At 46.0% G+C, this 20904-nt stretch overlaps 1 pseudogene; it reads left to right on the forward strand.

Annotated features, from left to right (window-relative positions):
- Positions 1-2316: 2316 nt before the first annotated feature.
- LOC136449425 (homeobox-leucine zipper protein HOX29-like) lies at positions 2317-12900 on the forward strand (annotated as a pseudogene).
- Positions 12901-20904: the final 8004 nt, after the last annotated feature.

Consider the following 20904-nt stretch of genomic DNA (forward strand, 5'->3'; position numbering starts at 1 on the left):
TGGTGCTCAACCAGTCAATGTCAGAGCTTATAGATACTCACCTGCCCAGAAAGATGAAATTGAGAAGCAACTGTCTGAAATGTTGCAGAATGGTATTATTAGGCCCAGTGAAAGCCCTTATGCCTCCCCAGTGTTGCTGGTCAGAAAAAAGGATGGCACATGGCGGTTTTGTGTTGACTACAGGCACTTAAATGCTCAGACAGTGAAAAACAAACATCCCATGCCTATTGTGGAAGAGTTGATTGATGAACTAGCTGGAGCACAGTGGTTCTCCAAACTTGATTTTAGAGCTGGGTATCATCAGCTGTGTATTCACCCTGATGACACTCATAAGACAGCTTTTAAAACACATAGTGGGCTGTATGAGTTCTTGGTCATGGCTTTTGGGCTTACAAATGCACCAGCAACTTTTCAAGGAATCATGAATCACATATTTGCTCATCTTCTAAGAAAAGGAGTCATCATTTTCATGGATGATATTTTGGTCTACTCAGCTACATTGGATGAGCATTTGGCACTACTGCAGCAAGTATTCCATGGTTATCAGAGAACACCAGTTTTTCTTGAAAAGATCCAAATGCTTCTTTGCTCAAAAGGAAGTGGAGTATCTTGGTCACTGCATATCTGGGGTTGGTGTAGACACTGAGCCATCCAAGATTGTTGCTGTGCAGGAGTGGCCTAGACCCCAGAACCTGAAAGAGTTAAGAGGCTTCTTGGGATTGACTGGTTACTACAGGAAGTTTATCAAGCACTATGGCATGATCAGTAAACCCCTATCTGATTTGCTTAAGAAGGCTAGTCCTTTTGTTTGGACATCAGTGACTGAGGGAGCCTTCAACCAACTGAAATCTGCCTTAACTCAGGCACCAGTGTTAGCTATACCTGATTTCCAGAAGCAATTTGTTTTGGAAACTGATGCCAGTGACATAGGTTTTGGGGCTGTTCTGATGCAGGAGGGACATCCAGTGGCCTATCTAAGTAAACCTGTGTGTGCCAAAAACCAAGCATTGTGTACATACGAAAAGGAGTGCATGGCCATGATTATGGCAGTTGAAAAATGGAGAGCATATTTACAGCATCAAGAATTCATTATCAAGACTGATCATAGAAGTTTATTACATCTGTCTGACCAAAGGGTAACAACAAAGCTTCAGCAAAAGGCTCTCTTGAAGCTCATGGATCTACAATTCAAAATACAGTACAAAAAAGGTACTAGTAACCAAGCAGCTGACTCATTGTCCAGGTGTTCTTCTCATCTCACAGTTACAGCTGTTGCTATTTCCAACCCTGAGTGGTTAGCCAGAGTCAAAGAAGGGTACTCTGATGATCCTGTTGCAGTTAAGTTTTTGAAGGAATTATCTGACAATCCTGCTGCAACCAGCTCCTTTTCCTTGCATGATGGTATTGTGAGACATAAAGGGAGAGTTTGGCTGGGAAATAATAAGTTGGCTCAGCAGCATGTAGTTCCGGCTATGCACAGCAGTGCTGTGGGAGGTCATTCTGGAGTCCAGGCTACATATTATAGGATCAGGCAGCTCTTTACTTGGCCTGGAATGAAGAGTACCATTTGTGAATTCATCAAATCTTGTGCTATATGTCAACAAGCCAAGGTGGAGCACACCAAGCCTGCTGGATTACTTCAGCCCTTACCTGTTCCACAGCAAGCCTGGAAAGTGGTATCCATGGATTTTGTGGAGGGGTTGCCCAAGTCTTCAAGGTTTGATACTATTTTGGTGGTGATTGATAAGTACACTAAGTATGGCCATTTCATTCCACTAGCTCATCCTTTTACTGCACTACAAGTAGCTCAGGCCTAGCATGTTTACATGTTACATGGGCTACCTGAAAGCATTATATCTGTACAGGGACAAGATATTTACTAGTGCCTTTTGGAGAGATTTGTTCAAACTCACTGATACACAATTACTGATGAGCTCTTCTTATCACCCTCAAACTGATGGTCAGACTGAGAGATTGAACCAATGCTTAGAGGGCTTTCTTAGATGCAGTGTTCATTCCTGCCCCAAACAATGGGCCAAGTGGTTACCCTTAGCTGAATTCTGGTACAATACATCTTATCATTCAGCTCTGGGTAGGTCTCCTTTTGAGGTACTCTATGGGCATTCTCCTAGGCCACTTTGGCATCACCAATGAAGTTCACACTCATGCCCCTGATCTGGAGCAATGGCTAGTAGAAAGGAATTTGCTGCAGGATGTGATTCAGCACAATCTGTTGAGAGCTCAACATAGAATGAAACATTATGCTGATTTGCAGCGTTCAGAGAAGGAATTTGCTTGTTGGAGATATGGTTTATTTGAAGCTTCAACCTTACATTCAGTCCTCAGTAGCTCCAAGGAGTAATCTGAAGCTGAGCTTTCGGTACTATGGTCCTTTCAAGGTGATAGCCCGTGTGGGTGCAGTGCTACCGTTTACTGTTGCCAGATGATTGCAGGATTCATCCTGTAGTACACATCTCCCAGCTCAAGCGCCATATTCCTGCTTCAGCCTCTGTGGATGATGATATCAGTGCTATACCTGATGATCCTACAGCCAGTGTTCAACCTGTTCACTTTCTGGACTCTCGGATGGTGAAGAAGGGAGCTTCACATTTATCTCAGATCAAAGTACAGTGGTCAGGCCTGTCGGTCTCCTTGACTGCCTGGGAGGAAGCTTCTGATCTACGTCGTCGCTTTCCAACTTGTGCAGCTTGGGGGCAAGCTGCCTTTCGAGGAGAGAGCAATGTCAGAGTACACAAAAAGCGGGCGGCAAGGAAGAGCGCCGCTACTGTTGGGCGTCCGACAACAGCTACTACGGCGACGACGTCTGCTCAGATAACGGGGTAGCGACTCCGTTAGTCATCCGAGGCTTAGACACTTAAGGCGGTTAATCACCAGTTTGTAACAGCGTTGTCTGTTGCCGTATAAATCGCCCTGTAACCGACGGAGTCGGCATCGAACAATTGAACTCTGAACATCTCTGAAAACCAACTCTGAATAAACTCTGTTCCCGTCCTCTGCTGTTCTTGCTGTTCTTCCCACTCCTGCCTACTATTGGTGTGGCTGGTTATTCTAATTGGCGGATAAGAGATAACCATGATCCTGTAATGAAAAGGTAGCTGGGAGATAAGTTAGTTTGGATAGTGGGGTTAAGGAAACACAAAAGCAATAGGTGGAAGTTAAGTAATGAATTATTGCCTACCTAATAACCTAAAGAATGGTGTGTAAGAAGACAACAAGAAATACCGTTTGACACTCCAGTTCACTTTCATTTTAGTTTCGATATTACATCTGAGTTGATTATCTGGCTTTATACTTCAATCGAAGTACTGTTGTGAGTCGTGACCAACTTGTTGACATGCCAATGATCGAACTCCTGAAACTTCAGTTAGCTATCGAGTCTTTCTCAATGGGCCAGCATGAAAATCAATTATGTGATGGTTAATATCGTGCCTGTGTATTTCTTGCAGAAACTTCTTTGCCAGCATTTTGATCTTGACAGACGATTGATTGGATACCTATCTACCTGTAAGTCAGCCAGAGATGACTTTCACTGTCTTTTTCACTTCATCAGTCTACGGAACATATGTTAATCAAATACATCCTGTCACAGGATCTGTCATCTATCCCAGATGCCTCAAAGGATGGGGACATTTCCTTTTTTGTCGCTGAATCGGACATCTGTGTGGCAGCAATCACTTCAGGGGTATCTTGAGCCTTGTATTATTCGATGATTTGCTTATGCCCTTTTAATCAAGGCCAGTAAACTTTGTGGTGAAAAAAAAAAACACCTATTTTTGTCTAATCTGTCAGCTACTGAATTATAGAATTTCACTACCATGCAGAAATTTCTGTAATGATTTGCCGACTATGTTTTGTGACTGCAGCAGCAGTCAATTCAGACACCATTCATTTCCACTGAGCAGGTGTGTCCCGGAATTTGTTCGGCTCCGCTCCTTTTCCATGTGTTAGTGGCCTGCACGGTAGGTCTTCCTGGCTCCCCTCCATTCCATTTCATTATCTGCCATGCCTGATGCTTTACTTAGCCAATTTATGCCTTAAATATGCTTAGTGCTCTCTGATAATCCTAATTAAAAAACCAAAGCATTCGATTTGGCCACCACCATTGTCAAGTGGAGGAAAAGTCTGATTTTGGTGGTATTGTTAAGAAGCCTGAATGCCTGATTGCCCAGTAAAAGGAGGGATTGGTGATGTGTTGGAAAATTTAGAATAATACTATTGTGCAAAAGTGGGGTTAGGTTGGGTGTTCAACAGTTGGGCCCCCCTTGCTAAGGTCACCTTGGGATGATATATAGCAAATCTGGGGAGGCCTAAATTGGGTGTTTGGGTTGGGTTGGATGGTTGATTGGTTTAGAATAGTCATAGAGAACACAAAAGGCGTGCATATCCAGGCCATGACACGTCAGACCCAGGTAAGTGGTTGGTAGTGGGATAGGACAAGCCCTAGCTTTTTAGCTTTGGCCAGCTTTTCCATTTTCTTATGTTTTGCAAAGCATGGAGTATCTCCCCTCTCATCACAGGAAAGAAGAACATGATCTCTTTTTGAGTTTTGATATGAGAGAAAGCGTGGTCTTGGCAAGTGTCATGTGGACCTAGTATTGAATAGTGGGTTGGCTTGCAGCTGTCAAGCTGATAGCCTGCAACTTTCCTCCTTCCATGGTCCAGGCTTGAGGCTCGGCCGACCACACGTAGGGTACGCTGTATCCGTATTTCTAGTACCAATACCTCATCATTGCCAATTGAAGTATACTTGCTCAGTAGGAAAATAATAAATGACTGTCAATTCGTTTTCTGTTAGATTCAAACAGAAATGTCTAGTGCTTTTAGTCGACGATTCTGGAGATGACTATAATCATTAGGCTCACTTATTGTTGTGAAAGAAATACGTATATTTTTGTGCATATTTTTTTATAAAAATTATTAGCCTATATTAGTTGAATGCTCCAAAAAACTAATTATTTATTCCTTGGAAAGACATTGCTGTGCCAATTGATTCCTGGTTAGAATCATAATATATAACCACAGGAGTTGTAGATTAAATAAATAAATAAAATCATGGCCTGAAAGACATTGCTGTGCTAACTGATTCCTGGTTAGAATCATATAACATGTAACAACAGGAGTTGTAGATTAAAAAGAATAAAATAAAATCATGACCTTAGTTAGTGTCTGCCACAAGAAGCTATATAAGCTGTTCCCAAGTATTGGAGGGGCCAGGAGCTAACCGCCGAAACAAGCACTGAATCATGCGGTGTGACAGAAAATAGTCGCAACCTCATGATGAAATTCGGTTGCATATTCATGCGTCCTTGCTGGAGGGCCGTGCACCGTGCTTGCCTTTGATTTGATGCAGTCCTAAATATCACACGTGTGTGCCAGTGCTACCTACGAAAACGTTACATCCGTTTTAGGAAAATGTCACGGGCACCAGTGTGATCATCAGAGTGGTTAGCGCACATGGATCGATTGGCAATTGAGCCCCATGGATAGTTACAGGCATACTACTCCTTTCTTATTTATTATATATAATCTTCTGTGTTGTTTGTGACCAACTTCATATCGAGGGCATGTTTGGATACCATGTGTTAATTGTTAGCTAGCTATTTTTTTAACTCAAAAATTAGCTCAAGTTCATCTAAACGGAGGGCTATTTTTTAGCTAACTCTTTAAGTAATTATTAGTAGTCAATTAGCTAGCCAACTATAATTTGAACTAAATTTAGCCCTGACTAGTAACTAGCCATTTGTACTTGTATCAAACAACACCGAATTTTAACAAACGACGGTCCAGGAACGAGCCACCAGTTGAACCGTTTTTTTTTTTTTTTGTCCGGCACTATGATTAGGTCAGGTGAAACGGTGAAACCAGGGTCAAATTGAGTCCAAACGCCGAGCAGTTTATCTGTCAGTAAAAACAAGAAGGAAAGTGTAAAAGAGGGAAGGAAGGCTGTGCAGTTTTTTTTACCGAGGCGTGAGGCCGGCGTGGCGAGTTGGCGACGCGGGGATGTGCGTGCATGCCGGGTGTGGGTGTGCAGGACGCGGATCGCCGCCTTTAATCGGGCTCCAAGTGCCGATAAAAAAAAAAAAAACCGCTTTCACCCCGGGTCTTTGACCCGATGCAAGTTTATTTTTAATAATTTTAAACCTGGCTTTGGCGCCCCCCAGGTGTGGCGCCTCTCAAAAATCAGGCAAAGAAAGAAACCTGTTGCCTTGCCTGCCCTGCAGCGGCCTCCAATCTCGAGGAACATCCTCCTGGTCTTCGGTCTTCCCCAGGTCTCCCTCCCTATCTGTCCTCCAGATCTTGGGGCTGTTTGGATCGCGCCCTCGCCTGGGGAGCCCTGCCCAGGCATGTCGATCCAGCCCCAGGCGCTGGAAATCAACGGCCTGAGAGAGTTGCCTGGGCCAGGCGTGTTTCTCAGGTACATTTGAACAGAATAAAAAATTTCTTAAGTTAGATTAGATTTGAACAAAATCAAATTTTCGTAAGTCTGATTATGTTAATAGAAAAATAGTATCACTGTTTATGCGTCTAAATAGATTTACTATAAAAATATATTTTATAAATAAATGATATATTTATTCAATATCATAGATGCTATTGTTTTTTTCTCTGTATAAATTCAGTTGAACTTAAATTACCGGACTCCTCGAAAAATTTTGAGGGGACGGAGAGAGACAGAGAGTATGTATCATACTGCTGTTATTTAATTAGCATATCCTTACCAAGTTACGAATTAAGAAGAGTGATTTTTCAATGTTCGTGCTGGACCACGGTAATATACGTAAATAAAATTCACTCTGGATGGAAAAAGATTCAAGGGGACAGCTCGTGCAAGGGGCAATATGATATGGCCGAACTCGCGAAATTCAATGTGGGGAGAGAGAGAGAGATAGATATCTTTAGATTAGAGGATCGAGAATTCACGCCCTGGGCAGGGGGAATGTCTGGAGTATAGCGCTGGCAATTAAAATAAAAATATTAAAAGGAGCGAGAGCTAAAAGAAAAAGGAAAAGAGATTCCTTTAAGCACTGCACTGCTCCCCTGCCAAATTTATATTTCGGTACCCTCCCTCCTCTTTCTCTCTCTATCGGCGTGACGGGAAAAGGGAAAAGATGCAGGTTGTATTCTAGCGATATAAAAACTAGCAAGGAAAAGAAAAGCTCGGAATCTCGCCTAAAGCATGTGCAGAAAGCCCTCAATTATTTGTGGTATACTCGCTGTTTCATTTCAGTCTGCTGACCTGACCATAACCAATGCAAGTATATAGAGTATAGACCCATTGGAATACAGGATTCCTTTTTTCATGTGAAGATGAACTGATTTCTCTGAAATTCAATTTGTATATGATTGCTGTGAAATTCAAATTTCTAGACAATTAAATATTATAGATCTGAAATATCTTCTCTCTCTATTTAGTGAATAAATAAAACCAAGCACGCAAGCAAAAGAAGGCCGGGGATTGAATTGGAATGTAGGTACGGGACTGCTGCTTTCGGCGAATATTAATTAATATTATTACCAGAAGAGATGGCAGGACTAAAGAAGGTTGCAGGAGGCAGCACGGAACCATCGTTTTCCGAGGAATTATTACGCCGGCAAGGCGAGAAGAAGAAGAAGAAGGGGCAGCGGGGCTCCACTCCACGGCCGATTCGATCGCCTCTCGTTCGTTTTTAAAGTACCACCAGTACCAGTAGGGCTGAAGCACATCAGCTGGTGGTACTAGTGGACTACTGGTAGCGGGTAGCTAGCTCTTCTCCTCTCCCCCTCCTAGCTCGTGCATGTGTGCCAGGCTCCTCCGGCCCGGCTCCAAATCCTCCTCGTGCTTGACGATGTCCGGGCGTTAGAGGAAAGCGGCACCGGTGCTCCGGCCATGGCCTCTCGCCCCGTCCGCCCATGACCGACCCCACCCCCACCACCCCATTCTTCTACTCCCTACTACACGGCTACTACACCCACGCACGCACATGCCTCCCACCCTCGATCACTTGCATTCAGCACCACGTCGTCGATCGGCCGCCAATGCTTGCATGCCACGACCCACCACCACAGCTACCTCTACCTTCGCCCTCTCGCTAGCTAGGATAGAGCTGACTATCTGGGCACAAGTGCAATCCACCTGCTATAGGAGTATAGGCTATAGCTAGTAGCTACTGCCTGGTAGCTGCCAGAGCTCAAGCTCAGCTAGCTACGAGTCTGGGTGTTGGCCGCGCCTAGCTGATCGAGTACTTAGTTCTTGGTTGCTGTGCCATTGCAGCGGAGGCCGGGGAGGGAGAGTTGAAGAGAGGTTACTTTGCTTGTGTACAGATGGTGACGGCCAAGGAGGCCGCGGCGGCGGCCATGGACGCCAGCAAGTACGTGCGGTACACGCCGGAGCAGGTGGAGGCGCTGGAGCGGCTCTACTACGAGTGCCCCAAGCCGAGCTCGCTGCGCCGCCAGCAGCTCGTCCGCGACTGCTCCGTCCTCGCCAGCGTCGACCCCAAGCAGATCAAAGTCTGGTTCCAGAACCGCAGGTAATTAACCACGAATGCTTGCCGTTTTTATCTTCCCCGTTCGTGTCCTGCACTCCTGCCTGCCGCCGTGGCGCCGCGCCGGCCGTCCATGACCCGAATCTCCATCGGCGTGCGCATGATGCACGCACGCAGGTGCCGGGAGAAGCAGCGGAAGGAGTCAGTCCCGGCTGCAGGCGCTGAACCGGAAGCTGACGGCCATGAACAAGCTGCTCATGGAGGAGAACGACCGCCTGCAGAAGCAGGTCTCGCAGCTCATCTACGAGAACGGCTACTACCGCCAGCAGACGCAGAGCGTACGCGTCTCTCTCTCTCTCTCTCATCGGCTCATCGCTCCACTCCCTCTCTCTCATCTTCTCTCCCTTCCACTGCTGTGCCTGTGTTCATCCCTCTGCCGCGTCCGCGGACGACGTTGCTGCAGGCGGGGCTGGCGACCACGGACACGAGCTGCGAGTCGGTCGTCACCAGTGGCCACCATAACGCTGGCCGCGGCGGCGGCACAAGCCCAGCCGCGCGAAGCAGGCCCTGCTGGGTACGTACGCGATCCTTCTCCTTCCTTGCCAGCCAGCCCGTGCTGCTTTTGCCTTTATTTTGACATGCTGCTTTGGCTGGCCTACCACCGTACCTAGCAACAACCTGCATCTGTAAGCGACATGGACGTCTCCTTGTCTCTGCAGGCTCATGTCCATAGCGGAGGAGACACTGACGGAGTTTCTGTCCAAGGCCACCGGGACCGCCGTCGAGTGGGTCCAGATGCCCGGGATGAAGGTTGGTTTGGTTACGGACGGCCTTGCTCTGAATTATATTGCTTTTTCCCCGTTCCTTCTTCCTTTGATGAATTGAGTGAGTGAGATTCCTCGTGCGGCTTAATTGCTCAATCTTTGTTGTCTCGCCATGGGCACCTGCAGCCTGGTCCGGATTCCATTGGAATCATTGCCATCTCGCATGGTTGTGCGGGTGTCGCTGCGCGAGCCTGCGGCCTCGTGGGTATGGAGCCTGCCAAAGTAAGCTCTCTTGATTTGCTTCACTTCCCTGCGTGTACCCTTGTGGCTCCTGAGTATACATAACTGAGTGCTGACTATTCAGGTTGCTGAAGTCCTCAAGGATCGGCCGCTGTGGCTACGCGATTGCCGATCTATGGAGGTGGTGAATGTTCTTCCTGCCGGTAACAATGGCACAATTGAGCTTCTCTACATGCAGGTTATTCCAGCTGCTTATTCTATAAAACTGATTGATTAACTCTAAGGGAATAGCCTTCTTACTTAGATATCATGTTCTTTTTTTTTTGTGTCGGCTTTAGCTCTATGCCCCCACAACGCTGGCGCCAGCTCGCGACTTCTGGTTGCTGCGGTACACCTCCATTCTTGATGATGGAAGTTTAGTGGTGAGTGTCTGAGCGTCAAACATACATATGTGATTGTATATGTGCATGCATATATCCATCTGCCAGCTACTTGACTTTGCTTGCTCTAAAGGTATGTGAGAGATCACTCAGTACCAAGCAGGGCAGCCCAAGCATGCCTCTTGTCCAACCTTTTATCAGGGGTGAAATGCTTCCTAGTGGGTTCTTGATTCGGCCTAGCGACGGTGGAGGCAGTGTTATACACATCGTTGATCATATGGACTTGGAGGTAACGGAATCCAGATAATAATTAATAACAGCTGCTGATATTTAATTTAAGTTCATCTGCAGCAGAAATTTAAGCTACTTATATGTGTTCTCAGCCTTGGAGCGTGCCTGAAGTCGTGCGGCCACTGTATGAATCATCTGCAATGGTTGCTCAGAATATGTCAATGGCGGTACAACACCATGAACTTCAATCTCTGCTGTTGCTCTTACATAGCACATCAAATTTTGTGGACTGATTTTTTTTTTGGTTGCAAAATCCAGGCTTTGCGCTATCTTAGGCAGGTTGCTCATGAAGATACCCATTCTGTAATAACCGGATGGGGACGGCAGCCTGCTGCTTTACGGGCTCTGAGCCAAAAGCTCACCAGGTTGGGTTCTTGAACAGTACCGACAGAATGCTGATGGTTCTTGTCATGAATCTTCTTAGTAACAGCCGTACATCTTCTTTCACTTTTTCAGAGGTTTCAATGAAGCTCTCAATGGGCTTGCTGATGATGGATGGTCTGTGATTGAAAGTGATGGAGTGGACGATGTTTGTATCTCTGTGAACTCGTCCCTGAGTAAAGTGATCAACTACAATGCAACTTTCAATAATGGATTGCCTGTAGTCGGTAGCAGTGTACTCTGTGCAAAGGCATCGATGCTGCTGCAGGTTAATTTCACCTTACAGTTAGAATTTCTTTTTTATTTTTACAGTCAGAACATTCCGCTTTTTTGTTTTACATGAATTCTACCGCTATTTGTTAGGATGTTTCTCCGCCGGCACTCCTGCGCTTTATGCGGGAACAGCGGTCGCAGTGGGCTGACAGCAATTTAGATGCATTCTTTGCTTCTGCAATGAAACCAAATTTCTGCAATTTGCCTATGTCTCGCCTTGGAGGATTTAGTGGTCAGGTCATACTTCCTTTAGCCCACACGTTTGACCCTGAAGAAGTAAGCTCCTATTCTACTTTGAACTGCAACTAATCGCTCCAATTTAACAAATCTCTTTTGCTTAATGTGTTCATTGCTTAATTTCTTTTGTCAGTTCCTCGAGGTTATAAAATTAGGAAATGCCAGTAATTATCAAGACGCACTCCTGCACCATGATCTGTTTCTGTTACAGGTAACTTTTAGTTTCACTTATACATCTGTGTCATTGACTCTAGTTTCACCATGAACAAGAGAGCTTGAGTTGTAAAGTTTGATCTCTGTATAAGTTGTGTTCTCCACTGAATTGGCAGATGTACAATGGGGTAGACGACAACATGGTAGACACTTGTTTAGAGCTCATCTTTGCCCCTATAGATGCATCATTCAGTGATGACTCACCACTGCTCCCATCTGGTTTCCGCATCATTCCGATCGACGCTCCTCTTGTAAGTCCACCACTCAAAGGGCCAGTAGCATCTCAGCTTCAACTACAGATGAACTTTTCTTGATTTGTTTACCCTACAAATACATGTCAGGACACATCCAGCCCCAAGTGCACGTTGGACCTTGCCTCCACCCTTGAAGTTGGAACTCCCAGAAGCAGGATAAATGGGAGCGGTCCTGGAAATTCTGCTTGTGCTGGCTCAAAGGCTGTGATGACGATCGTGTTTCAGTTTGCCTTAGAGAGCCATCTGCAGGACAGAGTTGCAGCCATGGCGAGGCAGTACATACGAAGCATCATCGCATCAGTTCAGAGGATCGCGCTGGCGCTCTCCTCCTCGCGCCTAGTTCCTCATGGCAGCAGCATCAGTCACAGTCCTGCTAGTCTGGAGGCAACCACGCTTGCCAGATGGATCTGCCAGAGTTACAGGTCTGTGGTCTGTATGTACTCTGATTAGCTAGTTTGTGTTCGAAATACTTGAATTTTATGCTGATGCTGCTTGCTTGTGCAGATTTCATTTTGGGGCTGAGCTTATCAAATCCGCAGACGGTAGCGGCTGTGAAGCAGTGCTAAAAACCCTTTGGCATCATGCCAGTGCTATACTCTGCTGCTCTTTGAAGGTTTGCCCTATTGCATCTGAAAATTACTTTTATATTGCAAGTTGAGAATTACACTCTGTCCTATTTGCAGACAGCATCTGATTTCAGAACTTACCTTGAAACTGTTTCACATTCTAAAACGTTGCTTGTGGAGTGAAACTTTCACCAATCTGGGATACTTATGTTTATGTCTGAAAGTGAGGAAAAACGGGTTTAACCCGCTCGCGAAATAAAAAATGTCTGAAAGTGAGGGCACGGTGACAGCTCAACATTTCTATAAATGCAGGCCTTGCCAGTGTTCACGTTCGCAAACCAGTCCGGCCTCGACATGCTGGAGACGACCGTGGTGGCGCTGCAGGACATCACCCTGGAGAAAGTGTTTGATGACCAAGGGAGGAAGAACCTGTGCGCGGAGCTCCCTGGCATCATGGAGCAGGGGTTCACGTGCATCCCCGGCGGGCTGTTCGTGTCCGGCCTGGGCCGGCCGGTGTCGTACGAGAAGGCGCTGGCGTGGAAGGTGCTCGACGACGACAGTGGCGCGCACTGCATCTGCTTCATGTTCGTCAACTGGTCGTTTGTGTAATGCATCTGCCTGGTCGTCGCGCTCATGGGAAATCGGTTGATCGGTGACATGTTTTAGGTTTCGAATCGCCCTTTAATTATTGGGATGTAAAATGGTTTCGGTTTTGAAGAAAAATGTGAAATGGTAGAAGGACCTAAATAGCAGTATTGTACACGGATGGATCATGTGATGTCAAACAAAAATGACTTTTTGTTTGATGATGAAGCTAACATGGCCCCTCCTTTATGGTTTTGATTAACATATGTGTTAAATATGTGTTAGACAAATATATATTTTTAGAACAAAAAAGATTTTATTCCAGATCATGCAAGAGTTTTGCACTCAACCAATCTATTATTGTAATTCAACCTTTTGCTGGATTCAAAGAGCTCACAAAAAGCATAAGAAAAAAGGAGACCAACAAACTAAGCACTAAACTTATTATAGTAGAAGACAATCACCCATACTTGATGAAGATCTCTATTGCTGTAATTTCTAACATTCTACATGCCCATTTCACCGTATATACTAGGCCACTGCTGCCCGCGCTTCGCTGCGGGTGATGTGTTTGGTATAGGAAAAATCTGGGAAAATATGGCTCGTATGTCTAATATGTTTTCTCATCGCGTTACTACGAAAGGTTGGTCTATTTGGTACATTAAATGGGAAAATATGAGAAGGAAAGGTAACATGACCTTTTTCATTATAATGTTGTGAACGAACATAGAGGTTGGTTGTCATTACATGGTGCCTATTCGAGGCCAGCAAATCAATAAAATGTTAGTGGAAAGAAGTATTTGATGGAGTTAGACTCACATCAACAAATATGAAAATACCAACCGAACAGAATACATGAGGGTAGATCCACCTGAATGTTGTAATTGAATGCTATTGTCTTTGTTTAATGCTAAGACGGGCAAAGGCCTAAAACTCTAAAAAAATACATGAGGGTAACATTAGTTGTAAATTGTAATATACATGCACAATACAGTTACATACTGCTAGGGGAAAAACGATTTGAAATGAATGTCATTTTTTCATAACGATACAGTACAATCAGACAGTAACACCGATGATGCCACTGGTGTCTAGTAGGTACAAAGTTACATATTTCACATAGATCCAACAGAAATTTACCGTTACTGAAATTTCACAAATTAAATGTGATTTTCTATGTCACACTTTCATATTTGAATGTAAGCAACTCCCTAGGAACTAAAGCAAACTGTTGAGGAAGTGTCATGTACTGGCTTCTGCATCAAGTGTACTTCTGACTCCATCTTGAAATGAGATTGGCTTGGTACCAAGAATCTGGGTTAGCTTGGTAGTGTCCATGATATGTCTGGTGGAGAAGCTACCCCTCGATTAACCTAGGACAACAGGTAGATGTACCTCTGATTGTAGAGGGTCTGGTGGCCAGCGATTGCGCTGCGGCCAATGAGTAATAAAGCTTTGCTCTTCAAAAAAAAACTTCTTTACAAAAGACAAATATCATAATTCAGGACCAGTGACATCCACCCCTATGTAAAGCTAAGTGACAAGCTACCCAAGTCAAAGACTGATCTCTAGAAAATACTTTGTGGGCATTATGCTTATGCTTCTTCACCTTGCAATGAGTTTTCAGAGCGATGTAAGAGTAGAAAGCCCGGGATATGAGAAATTAAAGCCCGTGTGTTAAAGAATTCAAGGGTGTTTGTGGTGGACTACGTTTTCCCTTAGCATTCTGCATATATGTCAAAAAAAAAAATGTTAAAGACGCAGTTTTGGGGATACCATAAAAATAACGAGCAATCACAACATGTCAACATTAAAGGTCAGCATGAATAATGTTGCACCTTTGGAGAGTCATCATGATCACCATCTGAATTTGCACTATCATTCTCATCACTGGAATCCTGAACGTCATGTCACACACAAAAAAAATGATCAAAAGAAAGGTAACATCCAGTGTCAGGATAATGTAATCAGTGCACACGGAATGGGCTTAGATCCATGGACTCATCACTCAGTGCCAATTTTAATCATGAACAAGGTATAGTTTCCAAGATCAAGCCGTTAGACATGCACTTCAATAATACTATAAACTTGCTGGCACTTGGTTGTTCGCTGAGTTTTTTTTTCCGATGTCAACAGGTATTCTAGAAGAACAAGAGAAAGAACTAAAATATTCAGAAAATAGCAGTTGTGTCACAGTTCAACACTTCTACAAACCTCATTATCACTAGATTCACCATCTTCTGAATCAATGTAGACCAATGGACACCACCAGACCCTCTACAATCAGAGCTACTCTCAGTGCAGACCAATGCTACAAATGTAGTATTAACTTTGAGTAACTTTAAAAGCATCTAGATTCACAAACAACCAAAATGGTCATAGAGTATGACAGCTATCCAAAATCTGGGCCTGTTTAACCTATAGCTGATGCAAATCACAATAGAAGAAACTGTCACCTCACTACATAGGTCTGTAGCATCATTAGAAGGACACAATTTGATCCGTACAGGAGCGCATCACTGCATAGAAATGATAGGTAAAATAGAAGAAAAATAGGTGAACCTTACATGTGTTAGAGTTTGAGCCAAGAGCAGTAGGAGGCATATAGAAGACATCAGATTCCTGTAAGGTATAAACGATACTGCTGGTCAAGGAGCTTTTTGATACTGCTGGCCGGTCAAGGAGGTTCCTGTCAATTAGACATCAAATTCATGCAGTACTCTCTCTCTCACTTAGGAACAATGCATTCAGTTTTAGTTAATTTGCCTGTAATCGCATAATGACATTCAGTTCCTGAAATTATCTTTGGTTAACAGGAAGAGGCGATGAGGCTAATTTTAACAAGAACAACACAGGCATAATTCTTCAATATAAATTAGACGCTTACTATTAATTTGCAGTGCCCATCATATATCAACTATGGAACCCACACAATACCAGAATTGCAAGCATAGGCTAAGATGCCTGAATCAGTCATCTAGTAAAAAGAGAGCATAGGCTAGCCTAATTTCATTGAGCAAACTTTCCCATTCACAAATCATTTTCTCAGTGGCCTAGTGAGAAGTAGATAGCTTTTAATGAGCTGAGAACAGACCAAAAAGAACTTAGTGGTTCTAAAATGTCCAAGATACGCACATTATATGATCACGACACATCTGTTGCAAGATATGCATATTTGAGATAAGTCAGTTCAAGAAAAGGAGAAAATAACGGAATAAGGAGCTATCATAAACAACAGCCCAATACTATAATTGACTAATATTCTCATCACTTGCAATTTCTAAGAGATCGAAACATTTCACATAGATGTACATGATTGATATAAGGCAAGTGAGGACTTGCTGGTTCCCAGTTCAAGACACAGGAGTGAACATCTAAGAAGACGGAGGACCTCTCGCACTAGCAGAAGACCATAATTTATTACCACTTGCACTCGCAGATGATGAACACCTAAGAAGATGGAGTCGCAGAGAAGTACCTGCAACTCTCGACGAGCAGCACTGAGATCTAGGCGAGGGGAACACCGCACGGCCTGGGGTGGGGCAGCGAGCGTGGCTCCACGTGGCCTCACGAGGGCCGCCGCCGTGTGGCTGGGGCTGGGCGGCGAGCTTGACTCCGGGCTGCCAGGCGAGGCCTCCATGGAGGTGCCCATGCCGGGATCCAGAAGCAGCCACCACTGGGATCCGGCCACCACTGCTGGGATCTGCCCGCCACCACCGCCGTCACCCGCACCGGGATCCCGCCGCCCTACGCCCTTGGCCGTCGCTTGTGGCTGTGGATTTGAGAAGAGGAGGGAAATGAGAGGAGAGAGGAAGACAGAGAGCAAGGAGAAAGGGAGAAGAGACAGGAGGGAGCGGCGTCGGGGGCTGGTAGGCCGGCGGCGGCGACGAGAGAGATGGGGAAGACGAGAGATACCCAGGAGACGAGAGAGTGATTGGCATCGCGGGGATCCGGCCATGCTGGGGCCCCTGGGCGCGCCGGCAGGATGGACGCCGGTGTTGGTGAGGAAGACGAAGACAAAGCCGGGCCTCCCGAGCGTGGGGGGTCGTCCGCAGGCACAGCAAGGGCGGAGCATCGGAGCTGGAGCGGGCGCAGCACGGGCACAGGCGATGGAGAAGGGGGGCGTTGTGGGAGGAGGAGGAGCGGCGGCGTGGCGGAAGGAGCGAGGCAGAAGAGGATTTAGAAGACTGCGAGGAAGGCGCGGGTCCATGGGGATGGAGATTTTTTTGGGTCCCTCTGTATGTATACGATGGGAGAGGGATAAGGCTGATGTGGGTTGGCCAGGTTGGTGTGCCTTGGTGGTTCCAGAAGCCATGATATATGGACGGTGACTGTACATGGAGGATGAAGGTACAGAGGGGCGGACGGTTCACGCATGTATCCTGTAGATCTACATGGATTTGTGAGAGGGAAGCAAGGAAGCACTGCCAACCCCAACCACCGACCATCCATGCATGCATGCAAAGCAAGCAAGGCCCCAGCAGCATGCACGCATGCGTACTCGCATGCGTGCTGACCACCATGCTAGTTAGGCACCGACCATGCATGCCGAGAATCCACCGTTCCCAGCTACGCGTCACCGTCCATTTGCATGTCGTGTACAATCAACAGGAAGCCCAACTTCATTGAATGCGTTCAGTTGCTTGATCTATCTACTGTCGAATGCACGGAGGAAGACCGGTTGTGACGCGCTTCATCTGAGCCGTGGAATTTCTATCTAACGCACCAACTAAACAAAACGTACGTGGACACCCTGGGAGGCCGCCGATTCGGCGTGCCTTCATATCTTAATGTCTATTTTTCCTCTTTCAATAGGATAGATCATGGGCGCGTCTAGTGAATCAACATGACCAACAAATTTTTCCTCTTTCACCGTATGAAGGAAGAACAACCAATATCCGAGACAAACGGCGAAGAAACAAGCACTAGATCACGTCGTCAATAGATACCAGATCATATGGTGAAGGTCATATATAGAAGAAACACAAACATCACTGGACAATCCAACGCAGAGAAGAGATGGTCAACCAGACCATTCGGTGAAGGCTAAGAAGGGACTGCGGAGAAGTGCTTGGCACACACAGGAGTGTCGGGCGATCCGGTGAAGGCAAGAGAAAAGGGCACCGGATTATCCTATGCAGAACATGACGTGCAAAGAGGGTTGGATGGAGCCAACGAAGACACGATGAAGGGGATGTTCCATACCGTCGAATCATTTGGTGATACGATCATGGCTACGTGCTCCTTCTGGATTGCTGCGGGGGGAAAAGTTCTAGCACTTCCTGTAGCTCAATAATTAGCGAGTAGTCAGCTTTGTTTTTCGCCGTATGTAGTACCACTGTGATAGGCTGCGCCCCTCGCGCATGTAATTGACGATGTTAATGCTTCTCCCTTCTTATTAATATGATCTAAAGTCGGGCAGCCGGAACTTTCAAAAAAAGAAACGCCTTTCACGAAGGCGACGACCTAGGAGAAGAATATGTTCTAGTGGCCGAGATTACGATGAAATCATAAAAAAAAAACATAATAGGAAATAACCAAACAAAATGTGTTGATCCTAACGATCGTGGCTCATACCTGATGTCTTTCATGGCAGCGATCTGGGAGAAGAAATATGGTCTAGTGGCCAAGATGGTAAAATCGCGAAAAACATATTCGCTTTTGATACATGCAATTGGTCATGATTCTTCAGTGTGCATGTGTGAGAAGCTTGCGAGCAGCACAACAAACATCGTTTGCCTTTTTCATTATGAAGAAAAGCTGATCACAAGCGGAAACCAAACATAATTAGAATATGATCGACAACAGTGCAGTAGAGTGGCATGTGTAGCAGGTCTGAGATTAGTAGGTCGCTGGCATCAGTACGTGATGGTTCCACAATTTGTTTGGAAAGGATTGAGGCGTGCCCATGGATGTCGGTACGATGGCGAGGCTAGACGGTGGTTGCTTGAGAGTTGAGACAACAGTGCTTGAAACAGACATCAATATCACTAAGGTGAATCCAATGATGTTTTCAGTAAAATGGGCTACTAAGAATCTATACAAGATGATTAAAGAGCATGTTTAGATAGTTACCGCACATCGCCAAACTTTGTCTAATGTGTCCATAACTTAGAAAAGCTTTGGCAAGGTTTTAAGCCTATGACATATGAGGTCGAATCATGAAAGTGTGATGTGCCAAAACTTTGGCAAGAACGAAAAAAAAAAATCAGGCAGGCTGTGGCAAAGTGTTATAGTGAACTAAATAAACCCTTGAAATTTAAATTTTCAAGAGGGCTAAAGGACATAACAGTTTCGAGACTTAGTTGGATGGTGGCTTCCTTGAAGAAGAGAGCTCACCAAAGAGGAAATTTAAAACTATCTTGATTTAACGTCAGTAGAAATTGCACGGCCATGGAAGAGAAGTGGAAAAAAAATAAAGAGAAGTGGGATATGACAATAATTTTTTTAAAGAGTAGTAGTTAGTCAATTATCGCATATGGACTTTGTGACAATCACTACCATCCATCCATTTCTCTAGAGTTTAAATTCCTGAGTAAAGTCTACCACCGGTCCCTAAACTTACGTCACTATGTCATCCCGGTTCCCATACTTGCAAAAACTCATCTAGATACCCAAACATCGTTCGGGTCTCATCGTCCATCCAAACGGGTCTAGGCCTGCTATCCGCCTCCTTCTCCCAGACAGCCCATTGCAGCGGGCGGAGGCGGGCTGAGGCTGAGCTCCGTGGCATAGCCTGGGTCGACCGTGAGCACCAGGCCGATCCCGACAATGTTGACGCGTTGACGAAGGTGTCGGCCGTCACGGCTGTGAAGCCGGTGGTGAGGCCTCAGGCGATAGCGTTGATGCAGAGCATGGTGTGGCGGTCTCCGATGAGGCATTGAGCTCCGACGGACGCTATCATGCCGAGGCTAGAGGAAAGTGCGATGGTGCATGCCATGAGCTTCAGTTCATCTGGGCAACGCCCGTCTCTGGTGTTACTTTTACCAAGCATTCTGCGTACGGGTGAACTCATGTGAGGCGATGGATCCAGAACAAGAGGCGAGTGTATGCAATCGTATGATATCTTGAAAGAAGTTTGGTTTGGTTTGCTCACGATGGGGCAGCTGTTGGCTAGCATTGGCATCATGGTGGCTGGTGGCGCTCGTGTACATCACAGAGCTCTCCCCGGCAACGCTGCTGGACTTCGTGGCGTCCTTCCCTGAGATCCTCATCAGCTTCGGGATCCTCCTCTCGGCTATCTCTCCCAGACTCCGACCACGCCTATCGGGCCTGCCCAACCACACATCAACTGGCATGTCATGCTCGCAGCCAACATCCTCCCGTCCATCTCCATTGCTTTCGTGTTGTTGGTCCTCCTCTCGGCACCGGCGTCAGAGTGAGAGGTAGTGAGCGCCCATGGTGTGGTGTGAATGCCTAAGCAAGAAAGTGCGCCGACAGCGGCAGCCTAAAGCGAGGAGCGGCGTCAGCGACACGAAGTGAATTGGTACGGGGGTGGCCTGAGCAAGCAACGGTGGGTTGGTCGGCTGCTACTGCTTCCCGTGTGGGTGAGGCCGGTGGTAGCACAGCTGAGAAGGGGCAGAGGCCACCCAAGCACGGAGACAGTTGTCGCCTGCGTGACTCGCGCGCGGTGGCAATGGCAGCAGCGTCGTGAGGAGGAAGATGAGGTAGAAAACATTGTTTAGCACCAGAATGACACAGGTAAAAAAGTTGGAGGACAACATAGAGACCTAATCACTACAGCAGCCAGTGGCTTCCCCGAGTACCAGTTGTACTCGGGAAAGGCTTAGTTGTACTTGGGGAAGCCTTCCCCGAGTGCAACACTCGGGGAAGACCCTCTGGCTAATCCTCATCCGACAAAGGCGTCTTTCTCGAGTGCCGAAAATCGTGCATTCGGGGAAGGCTTTGCTGAGTGCCGTGCTGGCATTCGGAAAAGATTTGACGCCGTTGGTCAACGGCCGACGCTGTTTTCTTTTTCTTTTTTCTTCCCCGAGTGCAACACTCGGACAAGATTTACACTCGGCAAAATAAAAAATACGAAAAAGCCCGAAAATAATAGCAAAAAACCCAAATTTTTTTTTTCGGGGGAGGCCGCCACCGGCCAGTGCGCGCCTGCCTCCATTGAAGTCGCTGCATTTTTTGCGCAAAATTTGCGGCTAACGCGGCCAGCGAGATTCAAACTCACGACCTCTCCCTCACGTGTCTGCTGCTCTACCACTGCACTACACTGTCACTTG

Source organism: Miscanthus floridulus, chromosome 5 (genome assembly GCF_019320115.1).
Source record: "Miscanthus floridulus cultivar M001 chromosome 5, ASM1932011v1, whole genome shotgun sequence".
NCBI lineage: Eukaryota > Viridiplantae > Streptophyta > Magnoliopsida > Poales > Poaceae > Miscanthus > Miscanthus floridulus.